Below are 19,488 nucleotides of genomic sequence, written 5' to 3' on the forward strand. Positions count from 1 at the left end.
TGATTTACATGTAAAAATCATGGGCGGATCTAGTCATAATAAAGGGGGTTCCAACTACATGTCTCCATTAAATAAGGGGTGTCATTGCCGCTGGGTTTCTGTTACCTCACCCTTTTCATATAATTTAGATTTCAAAAGTGTTTACCTTATTCATATATTGTGTAGGTTAAAACGTTATCTTTTCACATATTGTTAGCGTTTTGATTGGTGTTCAATGCAACAGTGCACTACCTATGTGTCAAAAGAGAGTTTTTACTGACCTGTTCACATATATTTAAGGTTCTTATATTAAAACTTTTCCTGATGCACAGGTAACCTATTCCAACGGAACGTCCTATCACCTTGTATATAGATATAGTAAGATGTGGTGTGAGTGCCAATGAGACAACTCTCCATCCAAATAACAATTTAAAAATTAAACCATTATAGGTTAAAGTACGGCCTTCAACACGGAGCCTTGGCTCACACCGAACAACAAGCTATAAAGGGCCCCAAAATTACTAGTGTAAAACCATTCAAACGGGAAAACCAACGGTCTAATCTATATAAACAAAACGAGAAACGAGAAACACGTATATATAACATAAACAAACGACAACTACTGTACATCAGATTCCTGACTTAGGACAGGTGCAAACATTTGCAGCGGGATTAAACGTTTTAATGGATCCAAACCTTCTCCCTTTTTCTGTAGGAACTTGAGAGGATTCCCGAGATTATCATTTATGCAATGATTGCTCACAAAAAGCTAGGGGAGTCCAATCCCGGATTCCATCCCCTTCGACCCGCCACAGAATACAGATATAATTGATAATTGTTATGTAAAAGTCATATACTATAGCCACTATATAGTACTAGAACCGAACACCTGTTTTGTGTTATATATACATACACCACATCTTCCTATGTCTATATAGCTGATTTACCGTAAATAACTGCGAGAAAATTAATAAAACACAAGTTGATAATTGTCTCTTCTCTGCTAATTTTAATGTGCATGCAATATTCACTCTGATTTACTTGTGAGACCACCGACACTAATAATAATTACCTACAAAATAATAGGTGCTCCTTCACTGGGAAGGGCATTTCGGATCTGATCAATTTATTGGTTCCATTCCCCATTCTACACTTCTCCTCAGAAAAAATGCCTTGCAATGCGTCATATTTATCTGGACTACTAACTTACTTCCATATAACTTCGAAAACAGACAATAATCTATTTCATTGGATGAGATTGGGCTCACGGATTTTTTAATGGATTGGTAATTTTTATTTATAGCACAAGTTTACCAAACAAGATTAATCACATTTTTCACCCTACAAATCAAATGGTTGCCTCCTCTCCTGACTGACTTACACTAGCTAAAAACATATAAACATATTCATATGAATATTTGGTATCATTTATTTTGTGTGACAACTCTTCACTGAGACTACTATAATTATAGTAGTCTCAGCTCTTCACCAATGACCTGAGTGATTAGGGGGGCAGACCTGCCAACTATCCCGATTTTCGCGGTATCATCCCGATTTTTACCCCTCAACCCGAATCCCGATATCGGGATTGTAAAATTGGTCAAAATCCCGATTTTCAATAAATATACCCGAAAAAAATATTTTTTACCGATTTTGAAGTTTTTCTGATCAATTTTAAAAAATCAATCATTTTACCTGGGGACATATTATGACATGTAAATGACCCTACGCTAATCAACAGTCACAACAGGTGTCATAATTAGTGGTTGTATGTAATCAGATTACCTAATGGGTCGTAACAATCCTCAAAATTAATTTGTATAAATTTGGTCAAACAGCCTTTCAATTTTAATCAATTTATCATACAAGCACAATTTGCAACATTTGCCGTAGTTCCACAGCAAAATCATGATTAATTGAAAGATGAGAACTGTAAAAAACTCTCAAGAAAGCATTGTTTATCTTGAAAATTGTTTAATTTTTGAAACCAGACATCGTGTGTCTGTTGATCTAAAATCGACGCCATTTTGTATACACTTCTACTGTGTTTACTGTATAAGCCTCCACAGGTAAGAGCACCTCTGAATACAAAGAAAGATAACTCAAATTTAATCCATTTTCTCATTGATACTGATATAAAAACCATGAGTAAGACTTAATCAAAATCTGTCTTCATCCTTCTTACTTTAGGTCATGTAGTTTTAGGTGTTTTGAGTCAAGGTTCATAGATGAGAAGGTCTTTGGAGGGGGAAAGGGGGGGGGGGGGGTCTCTACTTTGAAACCTTTATTTTTAATGCCATTTTCTCTATTTCTCAGTTATTTTGTTAATTTTAAAATTTAATAGTACAAAAATCATGCAAATAAAAGTAACCAAGGCCTACAAGCTCATCATTAGTATACCAAAAGAAAAAAGAAGAGAACTTAGACTATTTTAGGAGTAAAAAACAATGCTCACAGAAAAGTCGCTAAAATTGTAACCCTTAAAAATCTTGTCGCGCGCTAAATCCCCCATGGAGATTTTCAAAAGTTGGCAGGTCTGGGGGGGGGGGGGTAGTCCAAATAATTATGAGGTCTTGAAAGGCTATTATAATTTTTTTCTTTGACGCCTAACATCGACGTAGTAAAAAAAATATAATAGCCTTTCAAGACGTCATAATTATTTGGAGGGGGGGGGGGGGGGGGTTCAGATGGGGGATGGTTGCCTGTCATGTTTCTGTAATCAACAAAAATTTTCACACAAAAAGGGGGGCAGGGATTTCTCCTTAATAAGAAATCTCTATTTTCAGCATAAGCTCATATAAATTTGCCTTTTGAAGAACTGAAATTAATACGAGACGGCTGAATGATTTTTCAGATGGATGCTTTACATTAAAATACACCCATGTGACATACACAATTATATATAACGTTAGATCCAAATTTAAAAAGCTATTTTTTTTCAATATTCAAATAATGTAGGATCAAATCTTGATACTTGTATGTAGTTGAAATTGTTATCTTTAAACATTAAAAAATGAACACCCAAAATTTAAACATAAGAGTGACCATGTAGTCTTTATTAATGTATGCTATTGTTATGAAACTAGGTCATTGTAGGTAAACTGGCATCTATTCCCTTAAATCTTTGTTCCCAGTCACCCCAAGTTTGATTTAAATTAGTCAAGTATATCTACTCTATTAGCATGATTAGGTCTCTAGTTTGGATAGTTAATAACTTGCAAATTAAAATCATACTACATGTACTCCCAAATTTATATTTCTTTAAATATTATGGATGAAATAGCAAGTAAGAGATGAAATTAAATTGGATGAAATGTGGCATTTATTTTTGTTAAAGTAGTATGTCTGATGTTGTCAAACTTAATTATAGACCCTTAAGGGGTGGATCCAGTCATTTTAAAAAGGGGTGGGGTGGGATTCTAACCCAGGACAAAAGGGGAAAGGGGGGGGGGGTCCAATTACATGTCCCCATTCAAATGCATTTATAATCCAAAAAAAGGGGGGTTCCAATCCCTTGAACCCCCCTCTGGATCTGTGCCTGCCCTTTAAAAATAAAATGATCCTTATTTTGAGTTAAAGCTTATAGATTTTTCTATAATGCTTCTCAGGGGCGGATCCAGCCATTTTCAAAGGGGGGTCCCAACCATGAGTAAAGAGGGGTTCCAACTATATCTCCCATTCAAATGCATTGGTCGGTAAAAGAAAAGGATTCCAACCCTTGAATCTATGGTCAGGTTGTTGTCTCTTTGACACATTCCCTTTTTCCATTCTCAATTTTATCATGTAGTCGTCGTTGTCCCAGGACATTTAGTTTCCGCTTAATTACTTTAGTACAAGTTAATAGAAATCTGTGAAATTCAAACACAAGGTTTGTGACCAGAGTTTTTGTTCAGAGTTTAGGAATAACATGAATTAGGGGCCAAAAGGGGCCAATATTAAACTTTGTTTGATTTTATATAAAATTGAATTATTGGAGTTCTTTGATATGCCAAATCTAACTGTGTATTAAGATTCCTAGTTTTTTTGTTCCTGTTTAAATTGGTCTACCTTAAGGTCCAAAGGGTCCAAAATTAAACTTATTTTGATTTTAACAATATTTAAATTCTTGGTGTTCTGATTAATATGCTGAATCTGAATATTTACTTAGATTTTTTTATTATGGGCCCAAATTTCAAGTTGGTCCAAATCGGGGTCCAAAATTTTACTTTGTTTGATTTCAACAAAAATTGATTATATGGGGCTCTTTGATATGCTGAATCTAACCATTCGTTAAGATTTTTTATATTTTGTCCTATTATCAAATTGGTCCACATTGAGTTCTAAAGGGTCCAAAATTTAACTTTATTTGATTTCATCAAAAAATGAATTATTGGGTTTCTTTGATCATGTTGATATGCTGCATCTAACCATGTATTGAGATTTTGAATATTGGACCATTTTGGAGGTTAATTGTCAATTTAGATTTTTTTAAGTACTTGGACCACATTCATTCTGTGTCAGAAACCTATGCTGCATCAACTATTGAATCACAATAAAAATTTAAAATTCAGAGTTGTATCGAGCTTGAATGTTGTGTCCATACTTGCCCAAACTGTTCTGGGTTCAACCTGTACGTTTGTATCAAGCTGAGCCATGCATAGCATTTTTATTGGTTATTTATATATTAATTTGAAATTTTGACGAGTGAGACACATACTGATTATACTGTTAACAATATTTCAGAGTTTAACGTAGTCAAGCGAAACAAATTATAGAAGAATAGTTGAATCATGTCTTTTTTGTCAAATGAAAAATTAGTACGAACACAAAGAAAAAGTATGGGAATGTTTGTTTTTAAACTATTGACCAGGGTGAAAGTCTGCGAAAGTCATGACTGGCAAAAAGTTTGTGAAATGAAAAAGCACAAATATTCCATTCTTTTTAATATAACTGCATATAAAGAAAAACACAAACTGATGTTTAATAATAGTTTTTACCCTTTTTATGTTTTATAGGACAAGAAATATAGAAAAATAATGAAAAATATAAACAGTTACAATAGAAATGAGGGGAAAACAAGATAAACAGAATACAACAAGGCCTAAATGGTAAGACCACTTCTATATACTGTAAATTCAGATTTTTCAGGGAATGGACAACTTATTGTGATTACAAAAAAAACCTGCATAAAGATATATATCATAACATGATATATATATATGTTTCTGTTATCAAAATATGATTTCTTATTTTTGCGATACTCACCCAGTCACATTATTCGCATTACTAAAAAGTTTGGATAATTTCTGAATTACAGTACAATAATGAGAAAACACTTCCTTTATAGGTCATTCATTAAAGATCCCAACATATAAAGATTTAAACAATCCAATTTATTTCAACATGTTCTGTTCAAAGGCAATAACAATTAATAAAAAAAAATCATGCCTAATATACAATATTGTTTGTTTCTCCAATCTCGACCGACCCTGCAAAAATGGTCCTACTCATAAAATTTTATTGTCAAAACTAAGCCAAATATTATTATATTCATTTCTGATTTTTCGGGCTTACCGGATCATCAGATAATATTCAGGCTTTTGGGAAAAATAAAATTATTTACCTACCTACCTAGACACACCTGGCTTGTCAGAATAGGGATTAGGGAAACAAACAATATATTAATTTAGGCCTCATGTCTGTGAGCACTCAACCTGACCATAATATAGGACAGTGGTTCAAATATTAACACAACATATGAACATTCTATAACAACTATTGCAAGTGGCTCAACTTTAAATATCCCTGCAAGGCACTAAACAAAGAATATTAAATCTTTTACACAAAGCACTGAAATAAGAGAACTCATAAGCATGACAAGTAAGAATATCAAATGAAAGTTTCTCAAAATGTTCATTAAAACGTGATAAAATAAGCTCATTTATATTGCTGTTTTTTTCTCAATTTATAACATTTTTTTTTTATTTTGTGTATTTATAGGTCAGATATCTTGGTTTTTATGATCATCAACAGGTCCTGCAGGTCTATACTGAAGAGGAATTTTAATTGTTAATACTTTTCTACATAATGTGCTAATTGGATTACTAATGTGAAATGAACTCAACTGTGTGTTTTTCTGGAAAAAGAAATAGAAAAAAATCCTACAAAATTGCTATAAACAAAATGGAGTACTATCAAAGAACACAATTGTGTAAAATGTAACAACCTACATTCATATTCACTGATGGATTATGGAGAAATTAAGAAAAATAATAGTGTCTTTGTCATGTTTGTTGTCGAAATAAACACCTGCTTTATCCATTCATGTACATGGCTCCATCATATCAAATATACAAAGAAGATGTTTGAAGAACATGATGCAAAAAATTTATTCAACAAATTGAAGGAAGATGTCTTGTGGATTGAATTATTTATGCACTGAACTGTTATGTAGGGGGTTGAATACACAGCAGCTGTAACAGAAGACAAGTGAATTTGACATGAAAAGTGTTTATTTTATTTAATATTCAAATATGAGCACAATATTAATAACATCACAAATGGTATGCTATTCATAGCGTTTTGCTTATTATTGTATGGTCTTAAACATGCTAAACATTCAGCCTTTTGTTTTTGTATGTTAAATACTCACCATGAAAATTTGTATTACAGTATTAAAGTTTTAATTATCTTTTGTATCAATAATTCAGTCTAGCAGAAAAAATATTAATACTGTTTGTACTGTTATGAGATTTCCATAGAGGAAAAACATTTCCTTAAGGGAAATTTGATGTTCAGAAATTTCCCTAGAGGAAATTTGAAATACAATGATTTCCTCAGAGGAAATTTGTTGTCTTGAATTTTCCTCCAAGGAAAAGTGTTTGTCAAAAATTTCCTCACAGGAAAAAGTATTTCCTCCAAGGAAAATTTGAAGCTACAAATTTCCTCACAGGAAAAAGTATTTCCTCAAAGGAAAATTTAAAGCTGCAAATTTCCTCGAAGGAAAATTTGAAGCTGCAAATTTCCTCAAAGGAAAAAGAATTTCCTCTAAGGAAAAAGAATTTCCTCTAAGGAAATAGAATTTCCTCAAAGGAAATAATTATACAGCAAATTCCCTAAGGGAAATCTTTTTCCCTTGAGGAAAAATCTTTTTCCTTCAGGGAAATTTGATTTCCCTTGAGGAAAAGTACTTTTCCTCTGAGGAAATTGTTGAAAAAAGGGGCATAACTTTTTCAACAGTGGTGTTAGAGCCAAAATTTTTTAGGACAAATATCAGGGAACCAATACCAACCAAGTTATCAACTTTGTTTTGACTTAACTCTAAAAATTAAGGTGACAACTTTTGCACTCAGCGGAATTGCAAACTTGTCCCGGAGACTGTTTTACGACCTTGTATACTATTTTGAAGCTACAATCAACATGATTTAGAAATGGCAGGTCTTTTTTTTCTGCATGCCTGGTAATTAACCAAATCCCAGAATAGAAAATTGACATAATGAACTTAAATTGATTTCAACTTGAGCGGGTTTTTATTTGTCATATTTTCACCACTGCTTGATCATTAGACAGTTTGGCGCTAACGCTATCCAAACATATACTGCTGTAGTCGTTTCATATCTATGCCCTGCACCACTCCTTTATATTTCATAATCATTTTGTACCATTTGCGTCATGTTCATCGGGTGCTTAGAGCGGGTTTGAGCTACTGTAGCGAACAACTATAACGAAAATCAATCAGTCATTCTCAAACAGTCAATGGTATCATAATAGCATGAGGTCGTGTATTCCATTATAATGGCGTGATATCTTTTTTCTATCAGAAGATGTGGAATGGTGTCATCCATTCAGACATGAGGACAAAGATATGAAGAGAGCCGTGGTGTAGTGGTTAGTGCATCGGACAACTATCACAAAGGTTCCTGGTTCGATTCCCGTTCGGGATGAACATTTCAGGAACTCAATTTTCGGCTCTCCCTTGACATCATTTGCGAGTATGGTATTGTTAAAACGATGATAGTCCATCGGAAGGGGACGATAAATGGCTGACCCGTGTTAAGAGAGAGACATATCTCTTGCATGTTAAAGACACCCTTCGAAAAAGAGTAGGCTAATGCCGCTACAAGGCAACACTCGCACCCGCAAATTGGAAAAGGATTAATATACGTTGCAAAACTGGTTTCCCAATTCACTATAAATAAATATGTTTAAACGAATGATATGAACAATCGTAAGGGGCGAACCCAATACCCAATTACTCTATAGTAAGCTAAAAAATAGTCCCGCGGTAACAAGATGTAAAAAAAATCATTAGTAGTATCGACTCAGTTTCTTTTGTTGGTGTGATTTATATATATATAATTCTAACATGACGTCCTTCAAACGCTTTGAGTACACACCCGTGGTAAAATATGAATATATTGCATTGGCTGTTCCGATCGTACTCCCACGTCATATGTTATTTCATGAATGAAGTACCCGACGTCATAGAATGATGACGTTATAATTTAAGCATTTTACGGGAAAATACACGCTTCTGATACCGAAAATCATCACAACAAGGAAACGTCAACAAACGATGCTAAAATGTTGTATAAGCCCATTTTTTATACATAGAAGACATAGAAGTTAATTATCATTAAAATTCATCCAAATCTATCTAAATAAGTTTTGTGAATAGTTTGAGCATGTCACTTTTTCTGTTTGCTCCGTTCTTTTACGCCAATCTAAAAGTGCGTTAATTTATGAGAACGGCAAATAATGGCCTCCACCTAGAGCGCTTCGATCCAAAACAATTGCCGTATTTGACCTATTAGAATCGAAATAATTCATGGGGGCTTGAATATATCTAGATTTTACCACGGGTTGTCCCTTTATGCCGATATTTTACCCCTCGCTATCGCTCAGGGTAAAATATTTGTCATAAAGGGCCAACCCGTGGTAAAATAACGATATATTCAAGCCCCCATGAATTATTTCTTAATTAACTATTTCCGTACTCAATTTATAATAGCAAAACATATTCATTTGCAGATTTACGATTACTGATATGAGTTATTTGCGAACAATCATTAAAAACATAGATCTTTATATCATTCTGATGCGTCTCTATATAGTGTTAGTTCCAATTCGGTGCATTTGAAAAAGCGCAGAATTTCAACGTAATAATTTATTATTTATTTTACTGATACTAAGCAACAAAAGCATAAAATCGGATGTGCTTTGTGACAGCAAATATAAACTAAATGGTATTTTGATAGTAATTTACGACCATGCAAATTGTTTGGGTTCTAAATTGATTCTAAACTGATATTACATATAAGGACCATTATCTTTTGCCCATCCGAACATAATGTATTGAATCGATTTAATAAAAATATCAATTGTTTGATGCATAAATATTAAAGTTCAATATTGAGGAATCGAGGAAATATTATCCTTGAGTATGTTGATAATTGTTATTTTATTGATGACAAGTGCTTTGGTACTGACATGATAAACAACATTCTTTTCTCAAATTGTATATTAAATTTTATGAATTATGAAATAATTCATATAACTAAGGTTCCAACTGCTCAGGTAAAGTTGACATTATATTTAGTAAGCTGTTATATGTATTTCTATGTCCCTATTGGTCATACAGCTTTTCTCATCTTTCGGTACATATACATCCTTGGTTCAAATATTAGGCTGTACGTACGCGTTACAACGTCGAAGTAAAATCTGCAAAGGTACGCCGAATGCTATTGTTTTCAAACCAACATGACATTTGTCTAATAATCGATATTGCCATCTTTTAGTAATGATTGATATTATTCAAGTCACTTTTACATGACTGTTACAAAACACATTAAATAACTGAACCGATGTTTTAGCTGCAATGTCAGTGCTACATACTAAATACGCCAGTTATTGACACAATCGTATCAACATCCGTTTATTTGTTTTGTAATGGTGGGACTAGAAAATAACTAATTTTGCGGCACTGTCCTTTTTTGTGTTATTGATTACGTAATTAATTAAAAAAATATTAGTAAATTGGTTGAAATATTTAACTTTTATTATTTTGCTAACCATGTTAATAGCTATCAAAGGTACCAGGATTATAATTTAGTACGCCAGACGCGCGTTTCGTCTACATAAGACTCATCAGTGACGCTCATATAAAAATATTTATGAAGTCAAACAAGTAAAAAGTTGAAGAGCATTGAGGATCGAAAATTATAAAAAAAATTGCCAAATACGGCTAAGGTAATCTATGTCTGGAATAACAAAATCCAGTTAAAAATATCTGTCGATGTTTTATGGATACACACGGTCTGAGTCTCATGTTGTAATTTTGGCGATGCTCCAACATTTGTCCAACACGAAGGTTAACTAAAATATTTGACAATTTAGTTTTTATATTTTTTTGAGTATCTTTTAAAAAAGAGCTTAAAAGTGATTTGGAATTCAAAGACAATTTATGACAATTTACCGAACCTCCTTTTTTCAATTTTACCATTACTGGAAAAATGTAATATTCTTAAGAGTACAACTGAAACATAGGACCAAAGCAACCATGTCATCGCAACGAAAGATAATCTTGATAAAACTTTTTTTCTTTTTAAAAGCATAACTATTTGATATTCATTATAATGTTTAACTTTTTAACACACACAATTTTGTTTATCAGCAGAGGTTTTGTTTCTTCTTTTTCGAACAATATGAATTCAGTATTTTGAAATCATACCATTTGTTCTGTTTAAACGATAGCTGTTCATATTGTTTGCCATACATGTTATTCTACAAAAACCTTTTGTGCTATAAATTGTAAAACACACCAAAAGTCTGAATATATTAAATATGTCTTAAGGAAATTAATCGTATTTTTCCAAATATGTCCGACGGTTGCAAGTAATAAATTAAGAAAAAGTTTTAATTCCAAAGCACCCATTTTCTTTGTGCGAGTCTCCTTTTTACGTTTAACATATATGCTTTTCAAACCTTTTGAACTCAGTTTTACCAAATGAAGGACATTTCAGAAATACTTCCAGTTCGCATGGGAATCGTTTTAGACATTTTTCGCAGTCGGCAAACTCGACAATGTCTGCTATAATTCATTTAGCTATCATTTGTCGACTTGCACCGGATGACGGATTTTGTAAACCTCATGACATTTGTCTGACAATCAGGATTATGATTTTATTTCTGATTGTCATTATTGATGTCACCATTACTTGACTGTGAAAATACGGTACCACAAAGAAACATTGAATAACTAAACAGATGCTTGTTGTAGTGTTAACTCTTACACTAAATACACAACTTTGTGAGGCAAACATTCCAATAATCAACATCCGTTTAGTTTAATTCAGTTCAGAAATAAGAATTTTGTTGCATTCCTTCTTTATTTTGTCTTGGTTACGTAGTTCATAACACAGATGTCATTAGTAAATTGGTTCAAATATTTGTCATTAATTCAATAATTTTCCGTACAATGAAAATACAGTAAAATATATTTGTAGATTTTTTATGGTATATTCTTTTAGTATCGTAGAAAAGTTTTACAGGTTTTGTTATTCAAAGACAATTGCTGACAAATTACTGAACCTTCATTTGTTAATTTAACAATTCAAAGAGAAAGTCATATTCTTTAGAGTATAACAAAAACAAAAGAACAAAGCATGATGTCACCATGACACAAAAGTAGCGATTTACTTTTACAAACCTGGATATTAACTCACACGAACGTTCAGTTTAATTCAGATAACTTTGATGAAACTATTTTACCTTGTAAAAGCTTAAATATTTGATATTCATTAGAATGTTTAGCTATTTAACACGCACCATATTAAAATTATCATAGCACAATATCAAAATAGCGAAATGTATAAATTCTGAACTACGCAAAACGGATATTACCAAAAAAAAAAGGACTTTATATTACACTAAGGATTAAAATATATGAGGACAAACAAACAATACACTTTAACACAATTAAAATAAAAAAAACAACGTCATTGCCTATTATATACATCAAGACAATCATTGATTATTGTAAAGTTCAAACGGAATGATGACACATTATAGATTTTGTGTGTCAACAGTGCTTTTCTAAACTTATCTTATCTGAATGCTAGGAATGTGTAAATACAAATCACGAAAGAATCTACCTTTATATGACCAAGAGGGACACAAAGAGAATACTATATATAGAAGCCAAAATTCAGTGAAAGGCCAACTCTGTCTGAAGCAGTTGGAACAGCAATGTCTGTATACTTTGTTAATTTATCAACGGAGAATTGGTTATAAATCATGTCAGTGCCAATTTACTGACCATTGAGCCGTTAACAAGTCCAAGACTAGTAGTATCGACACATTTTCGTTTGTTTATAGGATTTATATGTATAGTTAACTGATTTCCGTAGTTAATAGTTATCAAAAGTACCAGGAATATAATTTAGTACGCCAGACGCGCGTTTCGTCTACATATGACTCATCACTGACGCTCATATCAAAATATTGCCAAACAAGTACACAGTTGAAGAGCATTGAGATCAGAAATTCCAAAAAGTTGTGCCAAATAGGGCTAAGGTAATCTATGCTTGGAATAAGAAAATCCTTAGTTTTTCGAAAAATTCAAAGTTTTGTAAACAGCAAATTTATAACAATGACCTCATTATTGATATTTATGTCATCATCGATGTGTTTACTACTGGGCTGGTGATATTATCGGGGACGAAACGTCCATCAGCAGAACTTATTCCTTTGCAGATTAAATATTACTAACATTTATTATTTCTTACAACTTTTTTTGAAATCAAGCAAAAAGCATAAATCTTTACATCAATCTGATATATCTCTTTATAATGTTGTTTCCAATTCGGTGTATTTAACAAACAAAAACCAACACGCATTGTTATTAATATAAACTACTATTTGTCTGTTTGACTTTCTTTATTAACCATGACGTTATAAGTTTATTATCTCCCGCCTTTCTTTTATATGCAGCTATAAAATATATCAGCCATTTTGAACATAAGGAAATACCTGTACGAAGTCAGGAATATGACAGCTGTTTGCCATTTGTGTTAATTCGTTTGTTGTGTTTGAGCTTTTGATCTGGCCATTTTTCCTTGGAGTTCGGTATATCTTTGTTATATATTTCAGTTTTTGTAATCTTGTTTTAGTTTTTATTGTCTCTCTTTTCGATTGCAATGTTTTGATTATCCCCTTGGTATCTTCCACTCTATAATTAGGATTATTAATAGATTGCTTTCAACCGTTTTATATATTTGCTTTCCAATCCTGAGCGCACCTTTTCAGAAACACTTCCAGTTTGCATGGAAATCATAACATACCTCTTCACAATCGATGAATTCTTCTATCCTCCTTCTAAATAAGATCTGCCAAGGTGTGCCAAGGTTCGGAAAGGTGTGCCAAATGATCTAGTTTTAAACGCTATGACGTTTGCTTTAAAATCAGTATTTTGATTTTATTTGGGATTGCCTTCTTTGATTTCACTATTACTCGACTGTTTAAATAAACATTTAATAACGTAACAGATGTGTTAGTTGCACTGTTAATGCTATGTACTAAATACATAACTCATTGATGCAACAATATCAACGTCCGGGGTTTTTATGCAAGGATTAAACTAGAAATAGATATTTATTTTAATTAGCAATTCCTTTATTTATCTCATATTGATTGCTACTTGATTAAAGATTTTATTAGTAAATTAGTTAAAATGTTTTGTTATATTGCGTACGTTGTAAATACAATTGAAAACTTTTTGAGTTTAATGATACACAAACCTTGGAATTATTTTGATGAAATCATGTTTGCGATGCGTTAACAAAATGGTACCAAAAATAAATAGATAAAGATGTTTTGTAATTCAAAGACAGTTAAAACGAAATGTGCATCTGGCATATTCAATTATATTACGGATTACAAATGTGTCAAGGTTTGTGATTGGATAACAACACAGAGATGTCAGTATATATTCAGGAAACTGCCGGGGTATATACGACGTTTTTATCTCTAATTGGAACCTCTAAAACGTCATCATAAAACCGGTTACTATGTGACGTAGTCAAAAGCCATCAGACTGTCAGAGGCTCACAGAGGGAAAATAATGACGTGCTTCAGTCAATAAAACATTTTTGATATAAAATCACGCAATTTACACTTTTAATACTTAAATTTAATGTTAAAACTGTTATTATTAATTATTACATACACGATAATATTATGTTCACAGCAAATTAGAAAATCCTTTACGTATGCCGAACATATCTGGTTGTGTTTTTCAACTGATATAATATATGTGTTGTCAACAAATACCTGATCTGGAAAATAACATAAAGTCAGGGGTAATCCGTAATATATGTGTAATTCAGGTCTCAGACAGGGTATATACTGTGACATTCCCGGCTTAGGGCTTATATCCCCTTCGCCTTCGGCTCAGGGGATATAAACTCTAAGCCGGGAATGTCACAGTATATACCCTGTCTGAGACCTGAATAACATATAATAAGCCTGGTACCTTTGATAACCAATTAAAATCAATGTATCAAACCCGTTTCAATTTTACAATTTAAAGAAAAAAAAAAATTCTTAAGAGTACAACAGCAACAAAGGACTAACGCATTCGTGTAATCACGTAACAATGATTTAAGTTTTATTACCTTTACAAACCCGGATATAAGGTCACACATTATTTAGATAACTTTAATAAAACTCTTACTTTTCTTAAAGCTTAAATATTTGATATTCATTAGAATGTTTAACTATTTCACACGCACCATTTTGTTTCTTAATAGATTGTCATTACTTTTTTCCAACACGAGGAAATTTAATGTCATGCAATTTGTTTTGTTTAATAGCTGTACGTATTGTTTGGGTAGTTGCCATAAATTCCATCTTATAAAGTCAATCTAGTGCTATTAGTTGCATAATAAAACAAACAAATGGAAGTCAACCCTGAAATATTTTGCATCAACTGAGTCGAAATCTACGAGATATGTCAAACCGTTACGAGTGTCGAATTAAGGAAAATCGGGGGCAACTTAGGGTTGATGTAACAGATAATTATTATTAAAATATGTTTAAAATTAAAACAAAATGATAACTTGTCATTTCATAGAACCCGTGTTTTATTATGCGATTTATCTTTTCTAAGAGAGAGGTTAAACGCTGTAAAACAAGGTTCAATCCACCATTTTCTACATTTGAGAATGCCTGTACCAAAGTCAGGATTATGACAGTTGTTGTCAATTTGTTTGTTGTGTTTTATCATTTTATTTTTCCATTTAATTAGGAATTTCCGTTTTGAATTTTCCTCGGAGTTCAGTATTTCTGTGATTTTATTTTTTGGTAGATTGCTGTTTGTTTGTTAGTCCTACAATTGTCATTATTTTAATCTTTCTTTTGTCGATAACTTTTGATAGTGAGCAGAATAAGACTTAAATGATGGGAAAATTAATGAATCTTCATACGGATTTGTTTGCACCGTCATATAAGAACCAAAACCTTTTCCTCACCCAGAGCGATATTGTATAAAACATGGACAGTTTAAAAGTGAACATAGTATGTACTTCTGGTATAATATCTTCTGAGTACATACATTTATTATTTCAAATTTTTCATATCGTGGTTCATTATACATGGAGCTGACTATACTAAATATGTTTCCTTGTTAAAGGCGGTACAGTGACGAACGATTTCTTTTATCCTTTACATTTGGAATCTGTTGGATAGTTGACTCATTTTAATTCATGCTATTTCTTCTTCTGTTTAAGGTTTTGCTGAAGTCAATACACATAATCATAAAACATTAAGTAATTATTATCTCAGACATTAACCTTAGTATAAATTAAGACCTTTTAAAATTAATATAAACAATAGAATAACATGTGCACAGTCATCTTACAAAGATGGTTTTAAAAATTTACGTGTATGAATTATCCTGATATGTCATGGAATACAATCGATTTATTTTATTGCTTGACATTCTGTGCACTCTTCATTATACCGAAATCAATGTAATATATCTTTTTACCCCTACAGGTAATATATCTTTTTACCCCTATATAAACTAAAAAATGATATGTATGCTGTGCAACACGTTTGTTTGGGGGTGCAGAAATGATGGACAAGGGAGATTAGAAAATATTTCGTGAAAAAGCAACGGCGATTCTTTCAAAATAACGTTTTATTTATAGAAAGGTTTCATTCTTTAAATTAAATTTATTAAGTCCTTAGTTCTAAACACTACTTTTGCGCATATAGGGAAAATTTCCTTTTTCAAATTTTTAGAGGGACTGACATATTCAAAATTTCGCTCTTTTAAAAATAAAAAAAGCGATACACATTGATAGTTCTGAAATTCTCTGTATAATTACCCTGATTTATTTTTTCCACATAAAGGGTTGATATTGATTTATTTATAAGTTATGGTTTTTTTTAACATATTAATTGCATGCAGGCTTTAATTTGCTCTTGTATGTTATAATATACTGTATCATGACCAAACATTTTTGATGAATTACATTCAATCAAATATATCTAGAACAATGATGCAAGAACTTCATTATGAGTTCAGAATTGAAATTTTAAGTTCTAAAAAGTATCCTCTCATTCTTATTTCTATTTGAAATTATCCAAAAAGTTTCTCTTCGTTCTCAACTGAAAATTAATTGACATTATATATTTAATTTCTCGTCACTTTTAAAAAATCATTAAAAAAGCCAATGAATCAAGCAAACACAGTGGAATATCATCAAAGGAGATAAATTCTACAGGAGATGAAATAAAAAAAACTATTCCTGAGGCATGCTCTCAAAGATTTATAAACGTTTATTAGTTTTATGTTTTTTAAAGTTTTTTTTTCGTTCCATATCAATTGTTTATTGCAATAATACTTTGCATATAACATATTAGTTAAAGATTTAAAAGAAGTCAAATTAACAAAGCACACAATTCTGATAGAAATATTTTGAAACAGTAAAACAATAATCTAATCGAGTATGTTAACGTATCTAGGGGCATCAGTGGTGAGTTATCTGCGTAGTTTACTACTGATTCAACAACCTGCCACACGGAGTTTGTATGTTAGTACCCTGCACGACGCCAACATTAGTTGACCAGGATTCGTTTTGTCAGTTTCCCTGCCATAGTTCGGTGGTTCCTCTGTGGACTAAATCAATAAAAAATTAATGCCGAGATAGCATATAACCCAATAAGAGGCGTTGAAAAATAATCAATCAATTACTAAATCAGTAACGTACACAGTAAAATAAAGTTCAGAGGGCCACTACCAGATAAAAAAATCCGGTTTTAAATAATATTTTTTTTGTTTTGAACCCAGTATATGTTTTCAGTTATTGAAAGCGATAGTACTTTTATATTTAACCATAGGGACATTCAAACTCATGAATTGAAAATAAACTGACAACGCAATGACTAAAAAGAAAAAGATCTACAGACAAATATCATAATGAAGATTTGGTATATTGTGTCTAAATAAGATCAATTGTAAGTGCTGCTTAAATACGAGTAGAAAGTTTGAAGCAATAGAACAAACGAAAACAAATATGGTTAGAATAGTTATCAAAGGTACCAGGATTATAATTTAGTACGCCAGACGCGCGTTTCGTCTAAATAAGACTCATCAGTGACGCTCATATCAAAATAGTTATAAAGCTTACAAATACAAAGTTGAAAAGCATTGAGGATTCAAAATTCCTAAAAGTTGTGCCAAATACGGCTAAGGTAATCTATGCCTGGGATAAGAAAAATTTAAAGTTTTGTAAACAGGAAATTTATTAAAATGACCAAATAGTTGATATTCATGTCAACACCGAAAATTGGAAAAGTTATGCCAAATCTTGGTATAGGCCATGAATACAAGGTAGAAATACACGACTGTATACTATAAGATTAGGAGATCAAATTTGTAGCTGGACTGTCTTCGAGCCGACAATTGTCTACAGGTCTAAATATATAGTGTATGTAATGTACTTTATAACCTATAGTTATTGCTCCAATCAGCACGGCTTAAATAATTAAACCCACAATACAGTTCCGTAGCTGGTTCCTTACCGTCTACGTTTTGTAAACTTTGTGACATTTATCTTTCATACAGGTTTGGTATTTCATTGTTTTGATTGCCATTATTAGTGTCACTTTTACTCAAATGTTTCAATAAACATTAAATAATATATGTTTTATCTATGGTCTTAATGTTACGTATTATTTACGTAACTTATTGACTCCACAATTCCAATTATATCAACATCCTGGCTTTGTTGCATGAATTGGACTAAAAAATAGCTATTTCGGTGGCACTTCCTTCTTTGTTGTATATTGATTACGTAATTCATTAAAACATTTTTTAGTAAATTGGTTTAAATATTTGTCTTTTATTAATTTGCTTACAATATAAATACAGAAAAAAAACTATTGTGGATGTTTTAGGTTTCACAAACCTTGGTCTGACTTTATGTTATAATTTTCCGATGTGCCAACACGAATGTTAACTAAACTTTGTGGTAATTCAGTTGTTTTATTTTTCTTTTATTATCTTTGAAAAGTTCAAAGATGGTTTGAAATTCAAAGACAATTAATTGCAATTTACCTAACCTTCTTTTTTAAATTTTACCATTAATGGAAAAAGTAACAGTACACAGAAACAAAGCACTGTAGCATTCGTGTAATCACGAAACAATGATTAAAGGTTAACTTAAACAAATCCGGATATTAGGTCACACGAATGATCAGTTTTTTTTAGACAACTTTGATAAAACTCTTTTATCTTTTTTAAAGCTTAAATATTTGATTTTGATTAGTATGTCCAACACTATACACGTACCATTGTGTATGTTTGTAGATTTTAATTACTTTTATCCCACAAATAGAAAGCACAGTATTCAAATATCATGTAGTTTGTATTTTTAAAACGCTGTACGTATTGTTTGATAAGTTGTTTTACATACCGTTGCATAAAGTCAATAAAAATGCTGTAAATTGCCAAACAACTCAAAATAAGATTGAACTGAATACGTAACAGAAGATATTTACATAAATTAAGTGGAAGTTTTAGAGATGTTTCTTTTGTTTGCGAGTAGGTGATCAGGAACGGCTAACACTTCCATTTCACATAAGTTCAACACCCATTTTTGATGGGAATCATTTTTAGTTGATTGGTGTTTAAAAGCACATAAGCGAATTTTCCGTTTCGGGTGGGTTTCATGGAATCATAGAGCATCCAATGTACATGATTGCAATTCCCGTTTTGCTAGGATACATTTTATCTTTGATGGTGAAATGCTGTTTATCTGTTTGTCATATTTATGTATTTCTATAAAACAGCTGCTTCAAACACATTTACTAACAGTATTGTTTGTAACGAAAAATATGAAGTATACATCAAACATACTCCTGGTATATAAATGACTTCAATTCACCAATGATAGATGGTAAAGTTAAAAATACATAAACATAAAACTATTAATATTGTAGATCTAAATCGTATTATCAAATTGA

The 19,488-nt window shown here is 31.8% G+C and overlaps 1 protein-coding gene and 1 long non-coding RNA gene across 2 annotated transcripts in view; both read left to right on the forward strand.

Annotated features, from left to right (window-relative positions):
• The window catches only part of LOC134700194 (uncharacterized), a 62,425-nt gene that overhangs the window by 12,310 nt on the left and 30,627 nt on the right, over positions 1 to 19,488 (forward strand). The gene's annotated exons all lie outside the window — the stretch shown is intronic.
• LOC134700207 (uncharacterized) lies at positions 860 to 6,649 on the forward strand. Its single transcript, XR_010103808.1, has 3 exons — positions 860 to 1,265; positions 4,974 to 5,066; positions 5,959 to 6,649. It is a non-coding gene; the product is annotated as an uncharacterized LOC134700207 (long non-coding RNA).

Source organism: Mytilus trossulus, unplaced genomic scaffold (genome assembly GCF_036588685.1).
Source record: "Mytilus trossulus isolate FHL-02 unplaced genomic scaffold, PNRI_Mtr1.1.1.hap1 h1tg000128l__unscaffolded, whole genome shotgun sequence".
NCBI lineage: Eukaryota > Metazoa > Mollusca > Bivalvia > Mytilida > Mytilidae > Mytilus > Mytilus trossulus.